Source organism: Felis catus, chromosome D1 (genome assembly GCF_018350175.1).
Source record: "Felis catus isolate Fca126 chromosome D1, F.catus_Fca126_mat1.0, whole genome shotgun sequence".
Classification (NCBI taxonomy): domain Eukaryota; kingdom Metazoa; phylum Chordata; class Mammalia; order Carnivora; family Felidae; genus Felis; species Felis catus.
In genome coordinates this window covers 1,492,808-1,513,247 of record NC_058377.1, presented here as the reverse complement: position 1 = coordinate 1,513,247, position 20,440 = coordinate 1,492,808, and the positions used below count along the sequence as shown (strand labels likewise).

The following is a 20,440-nucleotide window of genomic DNA, read 5'->3' as shown; positions in this document are numbered from 1 at the left end:
TTCCTGTTTCTTGCCCATCTCTCGGTGAATGTAGTTCGCTCATTGTTTTTGTTTTGTGTGTTTGTAGGGAGACTCAATCCAGAATTTAGAATGAACTGTCCCAGGCTGTGTTAACAAGATCCCTGGCGGGGTTGGTGGGCGGGCAGCTCCCTGCGTGGAGCACAGGTTCCTCAGACTCTCCCTGCTGAGAGCACTGTTGGGAATGAAGTGTGAGGGTCCCTGGATCTGGAGCAAGGAAGACAGAGTTCTGCCACTTTCTCTGCCATGACCCCTGGCGGGGGACCCTAAACAAGTTCTTGAACCTCTTGGGGCCTGACTGTCGTGATGTCTACCACGAGACCGGTGCCACTTGGTGAGGTTGTGGGAATACGGGGGACAGGGGCCTCTCAGGAGGAGGGCAAACACTGCCGTCCCCAAACATTCGGTAAGGGTCCACTACAGGTCAGGCAGCCGAGACGTTGAGACTGACAAGAAAAACTTGCTCCCTACCCCCTGGAGAACTTATATCCTACTGTGGAGGCAAAACGATCAAAACTCAGTAAGTTAAATGATTTTAGGAGAGCATGACCGGTGGCTGCGGGTGCAGAAGCAATGCTGGCTATTTGCTCCCAGGGCGCCCCTCAGAGTCGGACTCCATGCATTTGTCTTCCTTGACTGTACCATAGGGTTCCTGATTTCTAAGGCTTGCTATCGGAGTAGAACATGCCCGTTCATCCATCTGTTCATCCACCTGTGTATCCATCTGTCCATCCGTCCGTCCATCCATCCATCCATCCATCCATCCATCCATCCATCCGTCCATGTGTCCATCCATCCATCCATCCATCCATCCATCCATCCATCCATCTTTCCATCTATCCATCCATCTGTCCATCCGTCTATCTGTCCATCCATCCGTCCATCCTCCCCTCTCTCCCTCCCTCCCTCTCCCTTTCCCTCCTTCCATCCACCCAGTAGATCTTACTTGAGCACCTCTGCTGTGTCAGGAACTTCAGTAGATGCTGTGGATATGATGCAGAGTAGAACCTTATTATTTTCTTGGGGCTCACAGTCTGGTTGCTGAGATGGGCATTAATCAAATAAGCATGAAATACAACTATGATACACACTGTAAAGAAAAGACACACAGTCCTCAGAGACCCTCCAGGAAGAGGGATTTTACCTACTGTATGAATGGGGCAAGGGGCGCAGGAGGGAAGCTCGGGGAAGTCCTCCCCGTGGAAGAGACGCCCAAGAGCATCCAGCACGAGCATCTCTGGGGTGGCGAAGAGACTCAGGGAAAGGGCTCCAGGTCAGCCCTCCAGACTAAAAAGGACTTGTTGGAGCCCAGTAGAGAGTCACGGGGGTGTTTATGATGAGTTGCGCAGCCCGCAATGGGTAAACTATACCAAGGAGCTCCTGGATTCCACCCTGTCCCTCCTACTTTTCCCGAAGCTACGGAGGAATCTGCACGTTTCTCTGTGACAAACATACAAGCAAGCAAACCGAAAGTTTATGGAGTGCTAAGGCCTGTTAGTTGAAAAAACAATACAGGGAGGTCATTCTAAGGATCAGCATATGACTATCTAGTTCTTAGTAATTTAGCCACTTGATGGAAATCCTGACTTGTTGACCACACGGGTGCATTTTCAACATTATTCTGGAAGAAGGTGGGCACCTGTCTCTGTAAGAAGCTTCGAGGTCTCTCCTGGTGGCCTCTCTCTAGTCCTGGGCCAGTGGATTGCCCTGGTGTGGTTCAAGGCCACTCACTGCCCCCGGACTCGGTCTTCAGCAGATGACTCCGCGCTGGGGGACACTCCAGCTCCTCTCTGAATATGAAAGGCTGCTTTAGAGAGTTCTTCTCTGATGTGTTCCTCAGGCCAGCAGATGAGCATCACCTGGGAACTTGCTAGAAAAGCACATTCTGCACCACCCTAGACCTGTTGCACGAGGGACCCTGCCTGGGATTCGGAAATCTATGTGTGAGTAAGCCCTGGGGTTCCACGGGCCCTCAGGAAGTACTTAAGGAAGCACTCTGAGCAGCGCTTCTGAGAGATTGCATGACTGTTGCTGGGGCTCCCAGCTTCCTGGAAAGATCTTGAGATCAGTGTTCTACCCCTCTTCCAGAAGATTCATGGTGCGCGCTGGCGTATGAAAGGCTATAAGTGGTCCCGTGGAGAATAAACTGTTTAAGTTTGTGGAACAAGATTTCCCAAACATATCTGAACATGGAAGGTCATTTTCTTTCTTTCCCTTTCATTTTTAAAGAGAATCTTTAACTTGATTTCAGAAAAAAACTTCCTCATTTGCTTGTATGTTTTCTCTTCTCTAGATTAGATAGAGAGCTAGATGATTGAGAGATAGATAGATAGATAGATAGATGGATAGACAGATGATAGATAGATGGGTAGATACATAGACATAAATAGATACAGACCTACTATCAGGATTATTTCCCAACTCCTGTCTCTGCTCCAGTCTCAGTTCCAAATTCCCAATTTGATTGGTGTTACTTGGATCAGTGTCCTTCCGTTGTGGCCAGATCATCAGATCCAAATACCAAATGTCTCTTTGGAGCTTACCGATGGGGGTAAGCGTGGTATTCAAGAGAAGCTCGTTATGAGTTGGGCAGTTGGTCCTTGTAGGATCTGCTGTAGAATATGTTGGCTAAAGCACAGAGAGCCGGCTTGTGCGCACAGATATCCGTGAATGCCGTGAGGAACCGAAGCGACTTTTTCTTGAGAAGCACTATCACGTTCACAAACGTTAGAGGCCGAGTAAGAGCTACCGTCCAACATCACTCAAGTGGCCTTGCGGCTAGTAAGACTCTGTGTAGCACATAATCGGGGGACAAGTTTGCAGAACCTCTTGACGTGAATCCGTAGGCCGGACGGTTTTGAAACCGGAAAACAACCTGATTTTAGGGACTCATCACGAGGCGGTGGGATTTACAATAGTTCCACTAGGTGGCACTGACAGTACTCTTTCAAAGACTGTAATTGGATTAAGTCACCAAAATAGTGCTGTGTTGTTTAGTGTGGGGATGAGAAGCACGGCCAAATCACCGATGGTTTAATTCCTGACACAATGCCATCGATTTTGGGTAAGGTTTGTGCCCCTGTCATGGACCCCCTCAGCTACAAGGCTTCCTTCAAGGAGATGGGAGTCAGAGTGGGATGTCCTGCCAAGCCACTGAGACTGTGGCCAACGCTTGGAGCCGGGACTTGTGAGTCACCACAGGCCTTGGAGGGTAGACTGGAAAGCGAACCACAAAAATACACAACATTCACAGGACACGGAGCTGCCCGCTAAAGAGGAAACAAAGCAGCCGGCAGCAAAGAGGAAGAAGTCCCCAAACCTCTGGGCCGACCACCTGGGACAATCACTTCTCCGAGAAAGAGAATGCTTGAGGTTTCCAAAGTTTCCTTCTCCCACGTGACTTAGTTTTTCTCATTTTTTTGGACTTTTCATACCTGATGTGCCGGAGTGTGCCAAATGCTGATCTAGAATTCCTCACTGCTCATAGAGCACTTTGATTCCACCTGATGGGCAGAATTATGCCCTAAGACTACATACCCAGGGAAGGAAAATGTGCATATGTTTAAAATTCATTATAACCCACTCTGGAACCAATCTTTTCATGATGTCACCACACGTCAACGGAACAAGAAACATCGTTAAGTACGCGGTATCCAGCCAGTTGCTGAGCGTCTGAAGTCTTGGTTGTAACGGAGCTGGGTTCACACGGATCCGCCTGCTAAATGTTAATAGTTGTTCAGGAATGAAGATATTACGGTTCCTGTTTTTCGAGCTCCACACTGGGTTCAAGACATCATCCAAGCTTCCCTAGCTATGTCCCTACCTCCTATGCAAAAAGACTTAAAAAAATCAGTAATGAAAGTGTGTTTTCATTTATTTGTTTTTTTAATTATTATTATTATTATTTTTAAAATATTTATTTATTTAGGGGAAAGCACAAGTGAGGAGGGGCAGAGACGGGGACCGAGGATCCAAAGCCGGCTCTGTACTGACAGCAGAGGGTCCAATGTGGGGCTCAAACTCACGAACCACGAGATCATGACCTGAGCCAAAACCAAGAGTCGGACGCTTCACCGACCGAGCCACCCAGGCACCCCTGTGGCCCTTCCAGTTCTATCTGAAAAGGACTTACTTTCTGTGGTTAAAGGCATGGACCTTCCGGGTCGTATGATTTAGCCCGCCTGTGCCTCAGCTGGCTGGGTCCCCAGTGGCTTGCGCTGGCAAAGCAATGAGAGGGAAAAAGGATTCTGAGAGCTCTAAGTACCTCTGAGCACATGGGGTACTGTGTGTATGCTTACGTTGGCTCTGTTTCTGGAAAGTCCTGGTCTGGACCATTTCAAGCTGAGCTGCAGGCCTGGACACTGAACAGAATCTTCGCCTCTAGCCACGCTCACTTTTCGGAGTCCACTCATCAGGCTTTACCCCTTAATAAGTAAGATCCCTGCTAAGTACTTTGTTCCCAGTTTCATAGGGAACTTATAAACTGATGTATGGCTTGAGTAACAGCAAGATAAAATGAAGGCCAAGGAAGCAGGGCCACGCGGAAGTGAAATGCTGGGCCATATTTTACAGCAGCAGCAATGGAAGCAGGCTATTTGGGCGACACACGGACTCAGGACTTTCTGTAGGATTAGCTGGAGAAGGAACTCACAAGTCAGCTATTTTCCTAGAATTGCATTATGCACCGTGTACACGTGTTTTGTTTCCGTCTGATGTTTTACAGTTAAGCTTAAAACATTTCCTGAAATCTTCCAATGCGGCCAATTTGGGGGTGGGGGGATATGACAATATTGTGTGTCCTTTGTTTACCGAAGATGAAAAAAATTAGAGGAACCGGCTAGATCATCTGATTCAAGTCTGTCATTTTACAAATGAGAAACTGAGGCCCGGAGGGAAAGAATGGTCTCTCCAAGATCATACAGTTGTCTTGGAGACTTTCCATAGAAATCATCACCGCCCTGTCTCTGTTCGGCTTGTCAATTCCCCCGCCTTCCGTGGGCCAGCATACTATGTGTGGAGACAGCCACGACTCGTCAAAGCTCACGAAACACACTTCTTTCTTCCGAAAGGAGACCAGCAATGCGATGTTTCAAGGGGAGCTGTATCTATATGACTTTGGGTAATTGTCCGGGCCAGATTCTCAGCCTTTGTGGCTCATCATCTCCCCACAGCCGAGGTCATTTGACCTTGACTGACCTTGGTCAGGAGCGATTGAGGGAGAGCCAGTTCAGCCTCCTGGGACCCAGCGAAATATTTTCTCTGCCAGGACAACTTTGGCTTTGCATCCAATTTTGACAACTCGGTTTTTGTGTTCTTCTTGAGTTGGGGTCCCTCCTTTGGCTACAAACTGTACCCCTCTTCACTCCCCATACCGTAGTCCCCACTTTTCAATACTCTGTGCCCAGCGCATTCTGTTTGTGATTTGCCAGACTTGGGTAACTCAAGTTCTGGTCCTTGCCTCCACCTTGAGTTTGGGTCCCCCAATTTATCAATGAGGGGTTGGCCTTTTCCTTCGGTGAAGACATAAATACTGAGACAAATACATACACCTGTCTCAGCTTTGTTTGGTCCATCCTGAACATCTTAAATTTTTCGTCCCCCTCTTGCTCTCTGAGGTCAACTCAGCTTCTTCACAAAGAAAATAGCTGTCAGCTGCAAAGACCTGCCCCTGCTCGATGCTCGGGCATGCAACCCAGAGCTTTACTCTGGACAGCGTCAGCACAAAGCCGATCACAACCTTTGCTCCTCCCAGCTATCAGTGTCGGCTCCTAGAACTATCCAGAACTATCCAGGTTCTCTGATGCCCTCATGACCACCTTAAGCGTATACCTGTCTCTGACATCTGTGAGAGCCTCTCTTTCTAGCAGATTCTTTTCTCTCCCTCTCTGTGGCTTTGTTTGGCACGTCAGGAAACCTCAACCCATAGGTATGGACGCCCGACCCTATGGACCATCCCCACCCACTCAGCCAGCACTCGGGACAAACACATCATTGAGGGGCCCACCCTGGTTGAACAGGGCAGTGCAGGAGCCCATCCAGGCCATGGCAGCAGGGAATTCAGGGGACCCATGATCTAGAGCAATTCTGTGCAACAAGAAATAAAACACAATTCACATACATAATTTTAAATTTTGTAGTAGCCATATTAAACAAATTAAAAACACACAGATAAAATGAGATTTCACGATACATTTTATTTAATTCAATATATCTAAAATATCAGTATTTCAAATATAGTTAAAATTTTTAAAAATTAATGATGAGATATTTACATTGTGTTTTTCGTATGAAGTCTTCGGAATCCAGTGTGTATTTTTATACTTACAGCGCATCTCAGTCCTGATTAACCGCATGTCCAGGGCTCAGTAGCCTAGTGGCTGTGAAAGAGACACGGCAGGAAGCGTGTGGACGCAGGAAGGCCACGTGGCCGGCACCGTGGAAGACTGTGGCCTCTCACTGTCCATCCTTTCAGTTTCTCTCCTCTATTAGCTGCCTGCTGTCTTCCAAGTTAGATTTGTGATTCCACATCTAATCCCAACTGATGAGAGCCCTCAGCTCCTTTGTCCAGTTTGTCACCCCAGCCTACCAACCTTTTGCTCTTCCTGAGGTCCCGAATGCAGAGGGGCTGTTGGAGGGACCTGCACAACCATGGGAGTATGAAGTCCCCACCTCTGGAGGATGAGTGGGTGATGGGAACACTGTACCGGGGAGGCCAGAGCTGGTGCTGCAACGGGTACAGGTACCATCTATGAAACTGTGTGCACCCAGGCAGTGCCTAACCCACCCGGGATCCTGGTGCACAGCCCGCAGGGAGACTCGGCCTCTCGGGTCTCAGCTATAGAGCACATCCCGTCGTAAATGAGGTTGTACTCACAGTACTGGACGTTGATACTTTTCCAGCTGCCACAACTGTTGAAGTGTTTCACGTGTGTTCGTTTACTTACTGTCACAGAAGTTCCGTTTCCCTTCCTACTTTAGAAGTGAGCAACCAAGCACAGAGAGGTTAAGGGCCTTGTTCTTAGTCATTCATACAGCTGTTGGGGGAGGCCTGGGACTTAAATCCCGGATATTCAGACTGAAATAATGCCTGGTCTGGCCCTCCGTGGACCCCCAGGCACGTAGCAAGGACAAGCACCAGGCTGCTACTTGAACACTGGGGAAGACCGGGTGGGGGTGGGAGTGGGCCGTGGGCGGCGGAGTCACGGCTCCTGCTAAACCAGAGACGCAAACGTGGAGCTCATGGTCAGAGCAGGAACTGAAGTCACGCTTTCGGATTTGCAGCCGCGATTTGTAAGCACTTCCTGTTCCCACAACGTACAGGCCACTTCTCTTTGGCCTGGTTGAATGAGTGTTTGTGTATCTGCTCTGCTTCTTGAGGATCTGAAATTCTATTTCAAAACTTCCAAGAAGGAGCACTATGGAATTAACAATAAAAACATCCATCATCCACTTCTCTACAGTCAGAAGTCCTGCCTCCCTTTGGTTCTGGGCAAAGTGAGGGTTGTTCCTACGGTGGTGGAGACCGACTGGTGAACAATCGTGCAGTCTATACCGAGAGCGGATGTCCGCACAGAAACACACTATGCAGACAAAAGGCAAGAGTATCCAATAAGGATTTATTATTATTTGGCCATTATTTGTCTGTGAAATATGTCTTAAGGCTTATTGGAGGAAATAGATTTTGTTTTTTTTTTTTAACTAGATGTGTTATTTAGGCTAGTTTCAAATCTGATCTGTTATTTCCTAGATCTATCCTAGGGGAAAGACCCAGTGGCTTCTAACTGCACAGAGATGAGCCGGTCATGAAGGATTTCTCCCAAGGAGGGGTAAGGACTCGATGGGGTGATGGAGACGCTGACTCTGGGATATGGCCCACCTGAGACTCAAACCCTGTTGAGCCCTCAGGACGGGCACAGACGGGGGGCTGTTAGCATCTGGTCCTTTACTAAACCCGTATCTTCCCGCACCCACACAGCTCAGCCATGCCCCGTGACCCGTCCGCTGAAGCACAAGGCAGTCACGTTTTCCAACCACGTGCCTGTCTTTACTTGCGCACTGGGAACTCAATCAACTGAGCACTCATGACATAGCCCAGAACACCAAATCCGGAGTCTAATCCCATTGTCATAAAACCATGTGGAGTAGATGTAGTCATTCCATAATCCGCACATTCACACGGCCTCACCCTCAGTTACGGCACGGGGAGCCTGTCCAGCGCTGCCGGGGGGATGTGCTGGCCCATCTCTGTGCCCATCTCCAGCCTTCGATTCCTTAATCCCACCTCCCTGGGAAGAGAAAGAAGAAGGTGTTTCCCTTGGCAGTACAATCACTGATGAGTCTTTACGTGCTGAAGAAGAGCTAAGGCTTTGGTGCCGGGGGCAGAAACACACCCAGCAGGAGCCTGGGTTTTACACCCGCTGAATGCCTGTTAGTGAACACGAAATCACAGCAATCAGAGTTGAGTCACGCTCGGCAAGGCCCTCGCTAGATGCCCTCCAGACTACCTGTCACCCACATTTCTTAGAGTAAAATTCAACTTCGTTCCTCTTCTGCGGTAACTCTGTGTACATAGCCGACTTCTGCTTTACTGAGGCTGTTGGTGTATTTCTCAGACAGGAGCTGCAATTAGGTTTGGATGTAAACCTGAGCCAAGCCACCCAAGCAAGGAGTTCAAGTAAAAAGTGACAGAAACATAATTAGTCAATCATGTGAATTGATGTGCAGGTTGGAGTCACAAAAGATCAGGTTATTTTTAAAAAGAGGGTTGGACAGCCGTGCACAGTAGGTGAATAAAGCCCCTGACCACAGGGAACACAGTTGGCGCTCAAGGGGTGAGGGGGGTGGAAAGTAATGTGTCCCTGGAATTGATTGGGCCAGTGAGTCTTTACCCAGCTGCTCCCTGGGGCCCTGGAGCTGTCATGTAATGTCCAGGCAGTCACCAAATTCAGACTAGACACAGGTGCTTATGGTTTTATGTGGCACTGGGCAGTTTCAGTCCTTATCTGCAGCAGAGGACAGCAACTTCAATGTGTCTTCCCATGGGCAGTAGGTCCCCATGGGTGCTGGTCCCCATGTCTGTTGGTCCCCATGGGTGGTGGTCTCCATGGCTGCTGGTCCCCATGGTCACTGATCCCCATGTCTGCTGGTCCCCATGTCTGCTGGTCCCCATGGGTGGTGGTCCCCATGGGCAGTGGTCCCCATGGTCACTGGTCCCCAGGGCTGCTGGTCCCCATGAGCGGTGGTCCCCATGGGCGGTGGTACCCAAGGGCAGTGGTCCCCAAGGGCGGTGGTCCCCATGGGCGGTGGTCCCCATGCCTGCTGGTCCCCATGGTCACTGGTCCCCATGGCTGCTGGTCCCCATGGGTGGTGGTCCCCATGGGCAGTGGTCCCCATGGCTGCTGGTCTCCATGGTCACTGGTCCCCATGTCTGTTGGTCTCCATGGGTGGTGGTCCCCATGGGCGGTGGTCCCCATGGGTGGTGGTCTCCATGGGCAGTGGTCCCCATGGCTGCTGGTCCCCATGAGCGGTGGTCCCCATGTCTGCTGGTCCCCATGGCTGCTAGTCCCCATGGGCGGTGGTCCCCAAGGGCGGTGGTCCCCATGGGTGGTGGTCCCCATGGTCGCTGGTCCCCATGGCTGCTGGTCCCCATGGGTGGTGGTCCCCATGGGTGCTGGTCCCCATGGGTGGTGGTCCCCATGTCTGCTGGTCCCCATGGGTGCTGGTCCCCATGGCTGCTGGTCCCCATGGCTACTGGTCCCCATGTCTGCTGGTCCCCATGGGTGGTGGTCCCCATGTCTGCTGGTCCCCATGGTCACTGGTCCCCATGTCTGTTGGTCCCCATGGGTGGTGGTCCCCATGGGCGGTGGTCCCCATGGTCACTGGTCCCCATGGCTGCTGGTCCCCATGAGCGGTGGTCCCCATGGGCGGTGGTCCCCAAGGGCAGTGGTCCCCATGGTCACTGGTCCCCATGGCTGCTGGTCCCCATGGGTGGTGGTCCCCATGGGCAGTGGTCCCCATGGCTGCTGGTCTCCATGGTCACTGGTCCCCATGTCTGTTGGTCTCCATGGGTGGTGGTCCCCATGGGCAGTGGTCCCCATGGGTGGTGGTCCCCATGGCTGCTGGTCCCCATAGTCACTGGTTCCCATGTCTGCTGGTCCCCATGGGTGGTAGTCCCCATGGGCGGTGGTCCCCATGGCTGCTGGTCCCCATGGGTGGTGGTCCCCATGGCTGCTGGTCCCCATGGTCACTGGTCCCCATGTCTGCTGGTGCCCATGGGTGCTGATCCCCATGTCTGCTGGTCCCCATGTCTGCTGGTCCCCATGTCTGCTGGTCCCCATGGGTGGTGGTCCCCACGGGCGGTGGTCCCCAAGGGCGGTGGTCCCCATGGTTGCTGGTCCCCATGGTCACTGGTCCCCATGGGTGCTGGTCCTCATGACTGCTGGTCCCCATGTCTGTAGGTCCCCATGGCTGCTGGTCCCCATGGTCACTGGTCCCCATGGCTGCTGGTCCCCATGGTCACTGGGGCTACTTGTGCGAGAATCAGACTGACTGCAAAGCCTCCCAGTCTCCTGGCTCAAACTTGGAAAGACCTTCGTATATGTTGTGTGTATATATAGGCTCAGTGGCCTGGAGGAGGGGCTCGCTCCCAGGACCCGGGGGGTCCTGGGGGTGGAGGGCATGAGGGTCCTGGAGACTAGAAGGCCTCTGTTCTTTGCAGCTCTTTATCCTGCTGGAGACAGCTGTGCCCAAATCACACCTGGGAAATGCATCTGCCCAAAGTCGGACAGATTCAAAGGCACAGAAGTGGAGAGTGTTGTTGGGGGCGTGTTGTGTGTGTGCACTCGGCAGGGGAGGTGCTGGGAGCGTCTAGACCACAGCGTGGGCCACAGGAGGGGTGCGTACATCCTACATCCTCCGCAAGCTAAGGGCTTGGCTCCATGCACAGGGGAGGTCAGCGTCCATCCCCGGAAGTTAATGTTACACTCTCTCACTCTGATGAGTTAGCTTCTTCCTCCCACAGTTAACCCAAGTTTTCTTCAGGTATCAGACCCTGACCGATAGGAAGGAAGAGAAACACAGCGAGCCCACCCACTGCATTTCGGGCTCATTTACTTGACAGAAGAGCACCTGGTGTATTGCCCACAGTGAGAAATATTCTGCCCTTTCTGTCTCCAGTCCTGCAAAACCTATTTCTGGAAAGCCCGCTGACTCTCGAGTGGGCATCTCGTGGTAACAATGAATTAGGACGAGTTTTGTTACTGCATCATGGCTGAGCCAAGACAAACTGGACCGAGACGATACAGCCCTGGAACAGGCTGAAGCTTGTACCTCATTTGTAGTGTTACAAGTGACTAATTTGGGAAAAAAGAAAACCAATTTACAGCATAAGCCAATTTTATTACAGAGATATGCTTTAAAGCAAATGCTTCACGAATAACCCAGACACTCGTGCTCCATGCTGTGTCTCTTGTGGCAGTCCACATACCTGACCTACCAGCCCGGAACACGCGTTTTACCATCAAGGTCCTCTTCCAGGAGGGTGGAATATCATCCAGGAGATTCGGAACAAGACGATGAGGAGGGTCTTGGACAATGTGGGGGTTACGGGTACCCTAATCAAAATCTGCATCTCACTTTTGACTCCCCCTCCCCCAAACTTAACTACTGATACCCTACCGTTGCCGGGAAGCCTTAGGATAGATAGATCACATATGCAGTCAGTTAACAATCACGCAATGCAGTCAATTAACAATAACAACACGGTGCAGTCAATTAACCACAGCAACGCATTGCAGTCAATTAACGATAACGCATTTTGTATGTTATATGTACTATATACTGTATGCTCCTAATGAAGTCCGCTAGAGAAGAGGAAACGTGGTTAAGACAACCCTAAAGAAGGAAAATACGTTTACAGTCCCGCGGGTGTATTTACTGGAAGGCGGTACAGCCGGGCTGGGCGGGGCTGGGCCAGACACTGCGCATGAGCAGAGGCGCCCGCACGGCCTGCCCGCACGTGTAGTGGTCGCCTGGCGGCGGCAGCCCCGGAGACCCCGACCGGGGAGCCCCGGAGGACCCCCAGTCGGGGAGGACCCGGCCCCCAGCGTCTCCAGGCCTGACCTCCCCTGGGAACCGGCCCCTGCAGCCCAGGCCCCTCCTCCCCGGTGCGAAGGGTCGGCGCACAGGACCCCCGCGCTCCCGGACTGGTAAGGTCTTGTGCGGACGGAGTGGGGAGGAGGCGCGGTTGGGAACTAAGGCCTTGAGGCTTCTGCCGTCAGCACTCACAGAAAGAAGAGCGTAGAAGTGGACCCGTGCCGTTCAAACCCAGTCCTTCCAGGACCGCCTGTGTAGCCCTGCCTGGCGACCCTCCGGGACGCCCCTCTTGCTCCAGGGGCCAGCCCTCCTGGAGGAGCGCGCCGGGGCATTCAGCAGTCTTGCTGGCACACCGGCCTTCAGGCAGCAGGACGGTGCCTGACCCTCCAGTCTGCTCCTCGGACCCCACGCGCCCCGTAGCATTTATCCCTCGTTTGTCCTCTGCCCTTCTGCTCTTGGCACAAAGCACGCTCGTGTCTGCCTCAGGGTCCTTGCACCTGCCGTTGCTCCGTGGAGCCCAGTCCCCTGGTTCTTCGCACTGCCGGCGGGTCCCGGACGGGCCACCCTGCCCCCTGCCCACCTGGTCTGTCACATCGCAGCCCCAGCACCCGTGCAGGGCCGTGCGCCCTAACGGTCCACCAGTGGATTGTGCGTTAGGAAACCTGGGCCACCGTCCTGCTGATCAGCTGGGAGCCCTGAGAAAATGCACTTTGCCTGTTAGGGCAGCAGTCTTACCTGGGAGGCATGGAGGGTGATTCCCCCACCACTCTGTGCACCATCCGGGAGGCCCCCTAAGGCACGTGTGGAGGGCGGGGCATTGGTAAGAGGGGGCCTTGGTGGGAAGGCTCTGGGACCCTCCCACCCAGCGCCACCTCGCGAGGCCCACACAGTCCTGAGAGACGCAGGAGGGAGGGGGCCGGCGTTCGTCGGGCGGCGAGGGGACGATTCCACCCACTGCTTCCAGCCTCCGTTGCCCCACCAGGGAGTCACAGGCCAGGAAGAGTCCAGTTCTCCTGGCCTGAACCCCTCGGCCACCCCGGGCCGGAACCGACGCTCAGTTCCACAGCTGGGTGACCCCGGGGAGCGGGGAGCAGAGCCGCTCTGTACCAAGGAAGGCTGCGTTTTGCTTCTGGAAGGGGGAAGGATGTTTGCAGGCAAACACAGAACATCGAACCGGAGCGCCGGCCTCTGCCCGCGACTGCTGCTGCCCACGGAGGCGGGTAGCACGCACCCCCCCCCCCCCCCCAGGGCAGGGTCCGGTCACCAAGTCTGTTTGACCTTCCGACCTTCACAAGATTCCCGTTTCTGGAGAACACTTAGCACACAGCGAGCTGCGAACCGGCCGAGGGTCCGTCCTACGTCCCGCGTGTCGTCTGACTTTGGTGGTAGTTGTGTTACTAACTACTAACTAAGCCCCCTTACCCTGGAGAAAACCGCAGCTGACACAGGTTATAGGCGCGCTGGCCAAGACGGGAGGGAGGACAGGCTACCGACGGCGGCAAGGAAGCAAACGGTCGCGGAAAGGAAGTCTGGAAAGCAAAATGACCCTCAGGTGAATCCCCTCGGTGGCTGGTCCGGTGGACCCCGTGTCCGTGGACTAAGGGACGTCTCAGGTCGTGAAAAACACCTGGGCTGTGCGTGGGGCCCTTCTGTAGACAGCAAGTCTCCGTGCACAGAGAAGACTGGGTTATTTTGACTCTCGCACATAGACGGAAACGTTAAGTAAAAGCAACACGTTTTAGACGGATCTGGGGTTCACATGAAGATAAGGCCCTCGGGGACTGTCTGTCCCTTTGCGGGTCGAAGGTGGTGGAGTCCCGGTCCCAGCCTCGACGCCACCTGGCCGGGCCGGAGGGACTCGGAACCTGCCTCTCGCCGCGAGACTGTGACTCCTTCCCGGGAGGTGACACTGCCGGGCTGGATGCGCCCAACTCAGGGACACCTCGCGTGTCACTCGCGTTCCTAGAAGGCGGGCCTGGAGAGGGGCCAGAGGCATCCGGGCAGAACCAGTCAGAAACGGACAGAATCCAGGTCCTTTGGGAACCCAGGCGACCCTGCCCTGTGCGCTGGCCTTCACAACTAACAGCTGTGGTCTCGCTCCTTGCCGCATCCCCGCGGGGGACAAACCTTCTAAAAATGTCACAGAGAATGGAAAAGAGCGTTATTCGAGCCACGGTAGGGACAGGTGCCTGGGTTACACGGTTTTCACAAAGAAGAGAGGCTCCCGGGAGGGGACATTTGGCACAGGGTTATGTATGGCTCTTACATAAAGACTTACAAATCATCCTCACGAGGGACGTTCCAGAAAGTTACACACTTTATGTTACGTTTTCAATACGTGCAAGTATGTTCAAGTGTAATCTTAGGGGAGCCAGGGAGGTTCTTGGTTTTTCTCACCTTTGTGTTTAGAATGCTGCTTTTTGGTTATTTATTTTTTTAACAAATAATAATAATATTTTTTAAATAATAAAAAAGCAGATCTGCAATGTGTGCTTGGGACAGAAACAGAGCCCGTGCTGTGAGGTTTCACGGAATCATTTTGACCTTGGTAAATGTTAAATGTTAACGTAAAAAATTGGAAAATGTCAAATGTTAACGTAGGGCTTCCTTGGGAGCCCAGGAGCAGGGCCACAGACATCAAAAGTAGAAAATTTCTGGGCCGCCTGGGTGGCTCAGTCACTTAAGCGTCCCACCTCGGCTCAGGTCACGATCTCACGGTTTGTGAGTTCGAGCCCCGTATCAGGCTCTGTGCTTGGAGCCTGCTTCAGATTCTGTGTCTCCTTCTCTCTGTGCTCCTCCCCAACTTGTGCTCTGTCTCTCTATGTCTCTCAAAAACTAAATGTACAAAAAAAATTTTTTTTTAAAAAGTAGAAAATTTCCTTGATCAGGGTTTCCTTCGTGACAGGTTGGCCCACATCTAAAACAGGGGACGATCCGAGGGAAGGGAGAGGTTCCATGGAAGACCGTGGGTTCCTCCACAGTCTGACTCATCCCTCCCTCGTCCCGACCCGACCCTGCGCTCCGCTTTGACCGTGGGAAAATGAAATCTTCGCTCCTTCCTTTTCGTTTCCTTCGAAAGGCAGCGTGTGTCTCACACGGGGTCCTTACCGGGAATGCAGATTGTAGGTGACACCCCAGGGGCTCGCGTCCAGTGGGCGCCCAGGGGCCTCACAGCAAGAGGCAACAACTCCTGCGGTGTGAGATGGGGCTTCCTGCCCCGAGGGTGCTTTCCTGGCCGGGCTTCCTTCCTCTCCCCTTCTTTCCTCTGATGACGTCGTAATCTCCGATGTCAGGACATGCTTGTAGTCCTAAAGGTAGACCTCACATGTCCACACGTATGCCGGAGGGGTCCCTATCGGCCACAAGTCGGTAGAAACTGTTCCTTCGTGCTCGTCACGTGAATGTCAGGGCTGGGTGTGAATGAGACGGAAGTACCTTCTAGGTTGAAAGAACCTTTCAGAAAAACGGAGAAGGTTTTCCAAGTTTATATAGATTATTCAAAACACACTGGGAAAAAAAAACCCCATAAAACGGAATTTTAAAACCTTTTGTTTTCTCAGGCATCGTTTTGCTCAGTTAATTCTACTTAGAACATGATCTAAAGAGGTGAAACTATTGCTTCCTTCTACTTTAAAATGAGGGCCTATCCGTTGCTTTCTTTTATTAATAATTCACAGAAAAGCAAAATTTCAAATCGGCTCTAAGTTAGTCAGGAGTGCAAACACCAGAGGCCAAAGTCAGGCACTAGTGATAGCTTTTGTTCAGGGAGGAGAGGGGAGGGTCCGGGCACTTCCTCCTTCTTGAACGATGTGTCACTCCCTTGCTTCAAACCCACCAGTGGTTCCAGTCAGCTGTCGGGACTAGAGGCACACTCGCCCGCGTGGTTTACAAACGGGCTCTGACCCCATGCACCTGCCGCCGTCTCTGGCTCCGTGCGCTCCATCCCCTAATGTCCCTCCCCCTTCCCAGCGCCCTCCATGCTTCTCTGATTCTTGCTTGAGTTTCCTGAAGACTCCACACCTGTCCCCTACTTGCCATTCTTCCTGTCCCAGCTAACTCCCTCTTCAACCTTCAGATCTCACTTTATTCTTTTTTTTGTTAAAAGTTTTTAAATGTTTATTTCTGAGAGAAAGAGAGCAAGTGAGCAAGCATGAGCAGGGGAGGGGCAGAGAGAGAGGGAGACACAGAATCCGAAGCAGGTTCCAGGCTCCGAGGTGTCAGCACAGAGCCCGACGCGGGGCTACCCCGACGCGGGGCTAGAACCCATGACCTGAGCCGAAGTCGGACACTCAACCGACTGAGCCCCCCAGGTGCCCCCGGATCTCACTTTCAATGTCACTTAATCTGGGAAGCCTCGCCTGACCTTAGGTCTGGGTTAAGGGTGTGACTCCTTTTTTCATTATAATTGCCTGTTTTCTGATTTTTTTTTTAATTTTTTTAAATTTAATTTTTTAAATTTACATCCAAATTAGTTAGCATATAGTGCAACCATGATTTCAGGAGTAGATTCCTTAATGCCCCTTCCCCATTTAGCCCATCCCCCCTCCCACACCCCCTCCAGTAAGCCTCTGTTCTCCATATTTATGAGCCTCTTATGCTTTGTCCCCCTCCCTGTTTTTATACTATTTTTGTTTCCCTTCCCTTATGTTCTTCTGTGTCTCAAAGTCCTCATATGAGTGAAGTCGTATGATATTTGTCTTTCTCTGACTAATTTCACTGAGCATAACACCCTCCAGTTCCATCCACGTAGTTGCAAATGGCAAGATTTCATTCTTTTTGATTGCTTGAGTAATACTCCATTGTATATATACCACACCTTCTTTATCCAGTCATCCATCGATGGACATTTGGGCTCTTTCCGTACTTTGGCTCTTGTCGATAGTGCTGCTATAAACGTGGAGGTGCCTGTGCCCCTTCGAAACAGCACACCTGTATCCCTTGGATAAATGCCTAGTAGTGCAATTGCTGGGGCGTAGGTAGTTCTGTTTTAAGTTTTTTGAGGAACCTCCATACTGTTTTCCAGAGTGGCTATACCAGCTTGCATTCCCATATAATTGCCTGTTTTCTATTCCATATTCTTGGCTAAGATCGTAAACTTGGATTATGGCAGGGAGGTGAGAGCCGTGTATATGCTTACACACACACGTGTGCACACACATATGTGCACAAATTGAACAGGAAAGAGGTAAACTGATTTGTGTCACTTCTCATGATCCGGTGCCCTGTCCTTAGGTCCCTCCGAGTGCTGGGTGCAGGAAAGCCTGGGGTACCCCAGAGAGGGAGTTAGTTCACGGGGAGGTTGCTGTGGGCTGGAGGAGATGGGCACACAGCCAGTGCCACCGTCTGGGCCCCAAACTGGGCCCCATGCTGTCGGGAGTCTTGAATATGGAAACACTGAAATAGAGAAGCTTTCTTTCTACGTGACATCCCTAGAAGGTGTTTTGAAAGTCTCTTACCCCCTGAGTGAGCCGCATCTTGAAGAGGAACGCTCACATGGACACGGCCCCTGCGTTGGGAGAGGCACGGCTGGGGTGTGGCTGTGTGTGTGCGTGTGGTGGGGAGACCCCTCGTCTCTGACGTGTGCATCTCTGCAGATGGCCCCCAGATACCTTCTCTCCTTTGCTCCTCTGTTGGTGTCACGTAGTCTGGAAATCTTGAGTCAGGAAAGTGAGGCACTGGGGGGGTGGGGCCCGAAGTGCTCAGCCGCGTGAGCCCCATCGCAGGTCTGGACAGGGCCCGCGGCTCCCAGGGTCCTGGCCAGAGTCCAGCTTCCATCCTGCCCCAGCAGACGTGTGCCACATTCGTGCCAACAGACCGCTGGCACCTGTGGGGCCACGGCCCGTGAGCCCACCTCTGCCGCGGGCTGTCGGGCGGGGATCAGAGCGGATTTATAACCTCTCAGTATTTAGACGAGGAGTAGGTGGGCGTCCACTGCATCCTCCCTGGTGCTCCCCCCATGGGATTTCACTTCATAGCCCAGGACTCTGTGCTAGTTGGCTCCTTAGAGGTCACTGGGCATCATTACTCCGTGTCACCTGCTGTTCAGGGAGTCACTCGCCTTTGGACATGTGCTTCTGTAGATTCCACTCCCGCCTGAGCTGCTCATGTCCAAGGTCCCTCCGAGGGGATCCTGCCGGTTGGCTGAGCACCCCGCGTCCGGAGCCCCACTGGGGCAGACCTCCGGTGCCCGTGTCTCCGGACCATCTGCCAGCCCACGAGCGTCGTGGCACCTCTGTGGCCACAAGGGCAGGTCAGTTGTCCACAGCAGCGTGGCGGCCTTGGCTGAGAAAACCATGCTGGGCGCTGGCTGCACAGGGGCTGCGAGCTGGGCATTCAGAGCGCCCAGCCCGTACCTGCGGCCTCCCTTCGCCCGCTGAAGGCCCACTTGCTTTAAGTCATGTATGCAGTTATTCTCATCCCCGCCTAAACCACGCCAGCTAAGCAAAGGTGTAAGAGTCTAAATTAGATCATTCGGAGTCTTCTGCAAAAGAGGAAGGAAAAATAAGAACTCTTCAAACTTCAGTACCCGCTGTAGAGTGTTTCAGATTATTTAGGAAGATGTGGTCAGCTATTTCACTGTAAACTCACTCTGTTATCAGCAATGGCTCATGTGTCCGGGAATGGCTTCACTTCCTCTCCGATGGTCACCAGAAAATTAAGACAGGGGATAAAAGCCATGTCTATATATAGACAACAGATTAATTCCTTTGCATGACACAATAGTTTGGGGCACTTGTAGTGACTATTTTTGTAGAATTCACACATAATGTGAGTTACAGAGCTTCTGTAATCCGCTCATTAAGCTGCCCACAAACTCGTCTGCCCAGTTTTCAGCCCAGCAGTTTGGTCACAAAGACCTAACCATCCTTCGTAAAGCCGTGGGGCTCGTATCACCGTGAGTCCTGTGCCGTGCGTAAGAGTAAGCCAGTAAGTTGACCTCGGTCTTTCTTCGTGCTTGTCACTGGCTCCTTACTGCCCCCCACCTCCATGGGGGCAGCGGGATCGGGTCATGGGCCCCCCGGGACCCTCCAGGGTCGTGGTTCTTGACTCCCTGCAGCCACTTCTACAGAGTGTGGATGTGGATGTCACCCGCCTCTCCACGGGCGACCTGTCCCCAAGTCTTTGCCTTATCTTGGGAAAAGAGGCGGAAACAGCTGAGAAGAGATGAAGCTTGAGTCTCCCGTCACTAGAGAATTCAAGTTCTCAGAACCGAGAATTTCAACATGGGATTCTCAACTCTGGTTATTCCCTGGGGCCAACCGCCGTGTTTTAGATGCCCACACTCTAGCACAAACCTGGAGGTTCTGAGGCCAAAGTCAGGGGCGAGGACGGGCGAGTGCTCGTGTTCTCAGATTCTAGTGGTCGTGTTCCGGCACAGGCAGGGTTGAAGCCAGCGATTCGGATGAGACGCTTATATTTGCTCTTGTTCCGCACTCCAGCCAGGAGCGCAAACCGTGTTTCCCTAGGTCGCAGGTGCACACATTGCTGCCTTTCCCGTCTTGTGGGGGAAGGACCTGGGCTCGGAGAGGACCGGACTCAGTCCACCAGAGACAGGCAAGGAAGAGTGTGTGGAGTCAGCAGACAGACTCATTCAGCAAAGTCCACCTGACTTCAGATACGAGTTCCCTCTGAACCCGCTTGTGGCTCAGGACGGCTTCTGCTGCCCAGGTGTCGCGTTTGCTTTGGGGGGCATCAGTTATCAGTATGTCTTTTGTGCACCAGTACTGCGATGTGAGGGCGCTGAGCCGGAGGCGGGCGGAGTGATGAGCATCCCAACCGCACCCTTCCTTCTCAGGGGCCCCCACACCTGTGCCCCTTCCTGCCAGTGCTTGGAGTGGAGCCAGACAGAGACCAGTTCCTTGGCGGCCCCCTGAACAGTGTCTAGTCTTTTTCTCCCAAGGGAGGCGCTGGGAGCTGGCACTTTTCTGCTTACCCGCCGTGCCGATCCGGGGAGGGGGGTCCTCTGGGGAGTACCTGCCAATTTTGCCCTCATTGGGATGCAGGAGCCACTCAGCTGCCTTCCGGATTTCTCACGAACGGACTTGGCCCGGGAGGTGGTGTTGGATCCGTGTCTGCAGGTGGGGAGGGCGAGTGTGGGGGTGTCCCCGCTGCTGTCCGGCTGATATTGCCGCACACGCGGTTTATGTCCTCGTTGTGGTGCTGGTTTGTGTCCATTTCCCCAAATTCACCAAAATACACATGTTACCGTATGAAAATCATACATCAGTAAATGAGACGAAAATAAGTTCGTAAAAATTTAATGTCACAAAAAATTTGTAAACCAGCAGTATGTTGTAAACTGCTTCTAGAAACCATCCTTCAGCACCAA

At 52.6% G+C, this 20,440-nt stretch overlaps 1 protein-coding gene across 1 annotated transcript in view; it reads left to right on the top strand.

The window, feature by feature from the left end:
* The first annotated feature begins 12,006 nt into the window (after window positions 1-12,006).
* The window catches only part of MMP12 (matrix metallopeptidase 12), a 45,390-nt gene continuing 36,956 nt past the window's right edge, over window positions 12,007-20,440 (top strand). The window contains exon 1 of the mRNA XM_019811212.3: window positions 12,007-12,224. The gene's annotated coding sequence lies outside the window, so the exon portion shown is untranslated. The remainder of the gene's footprint in view (window positions 12,225-20,440) is intronic.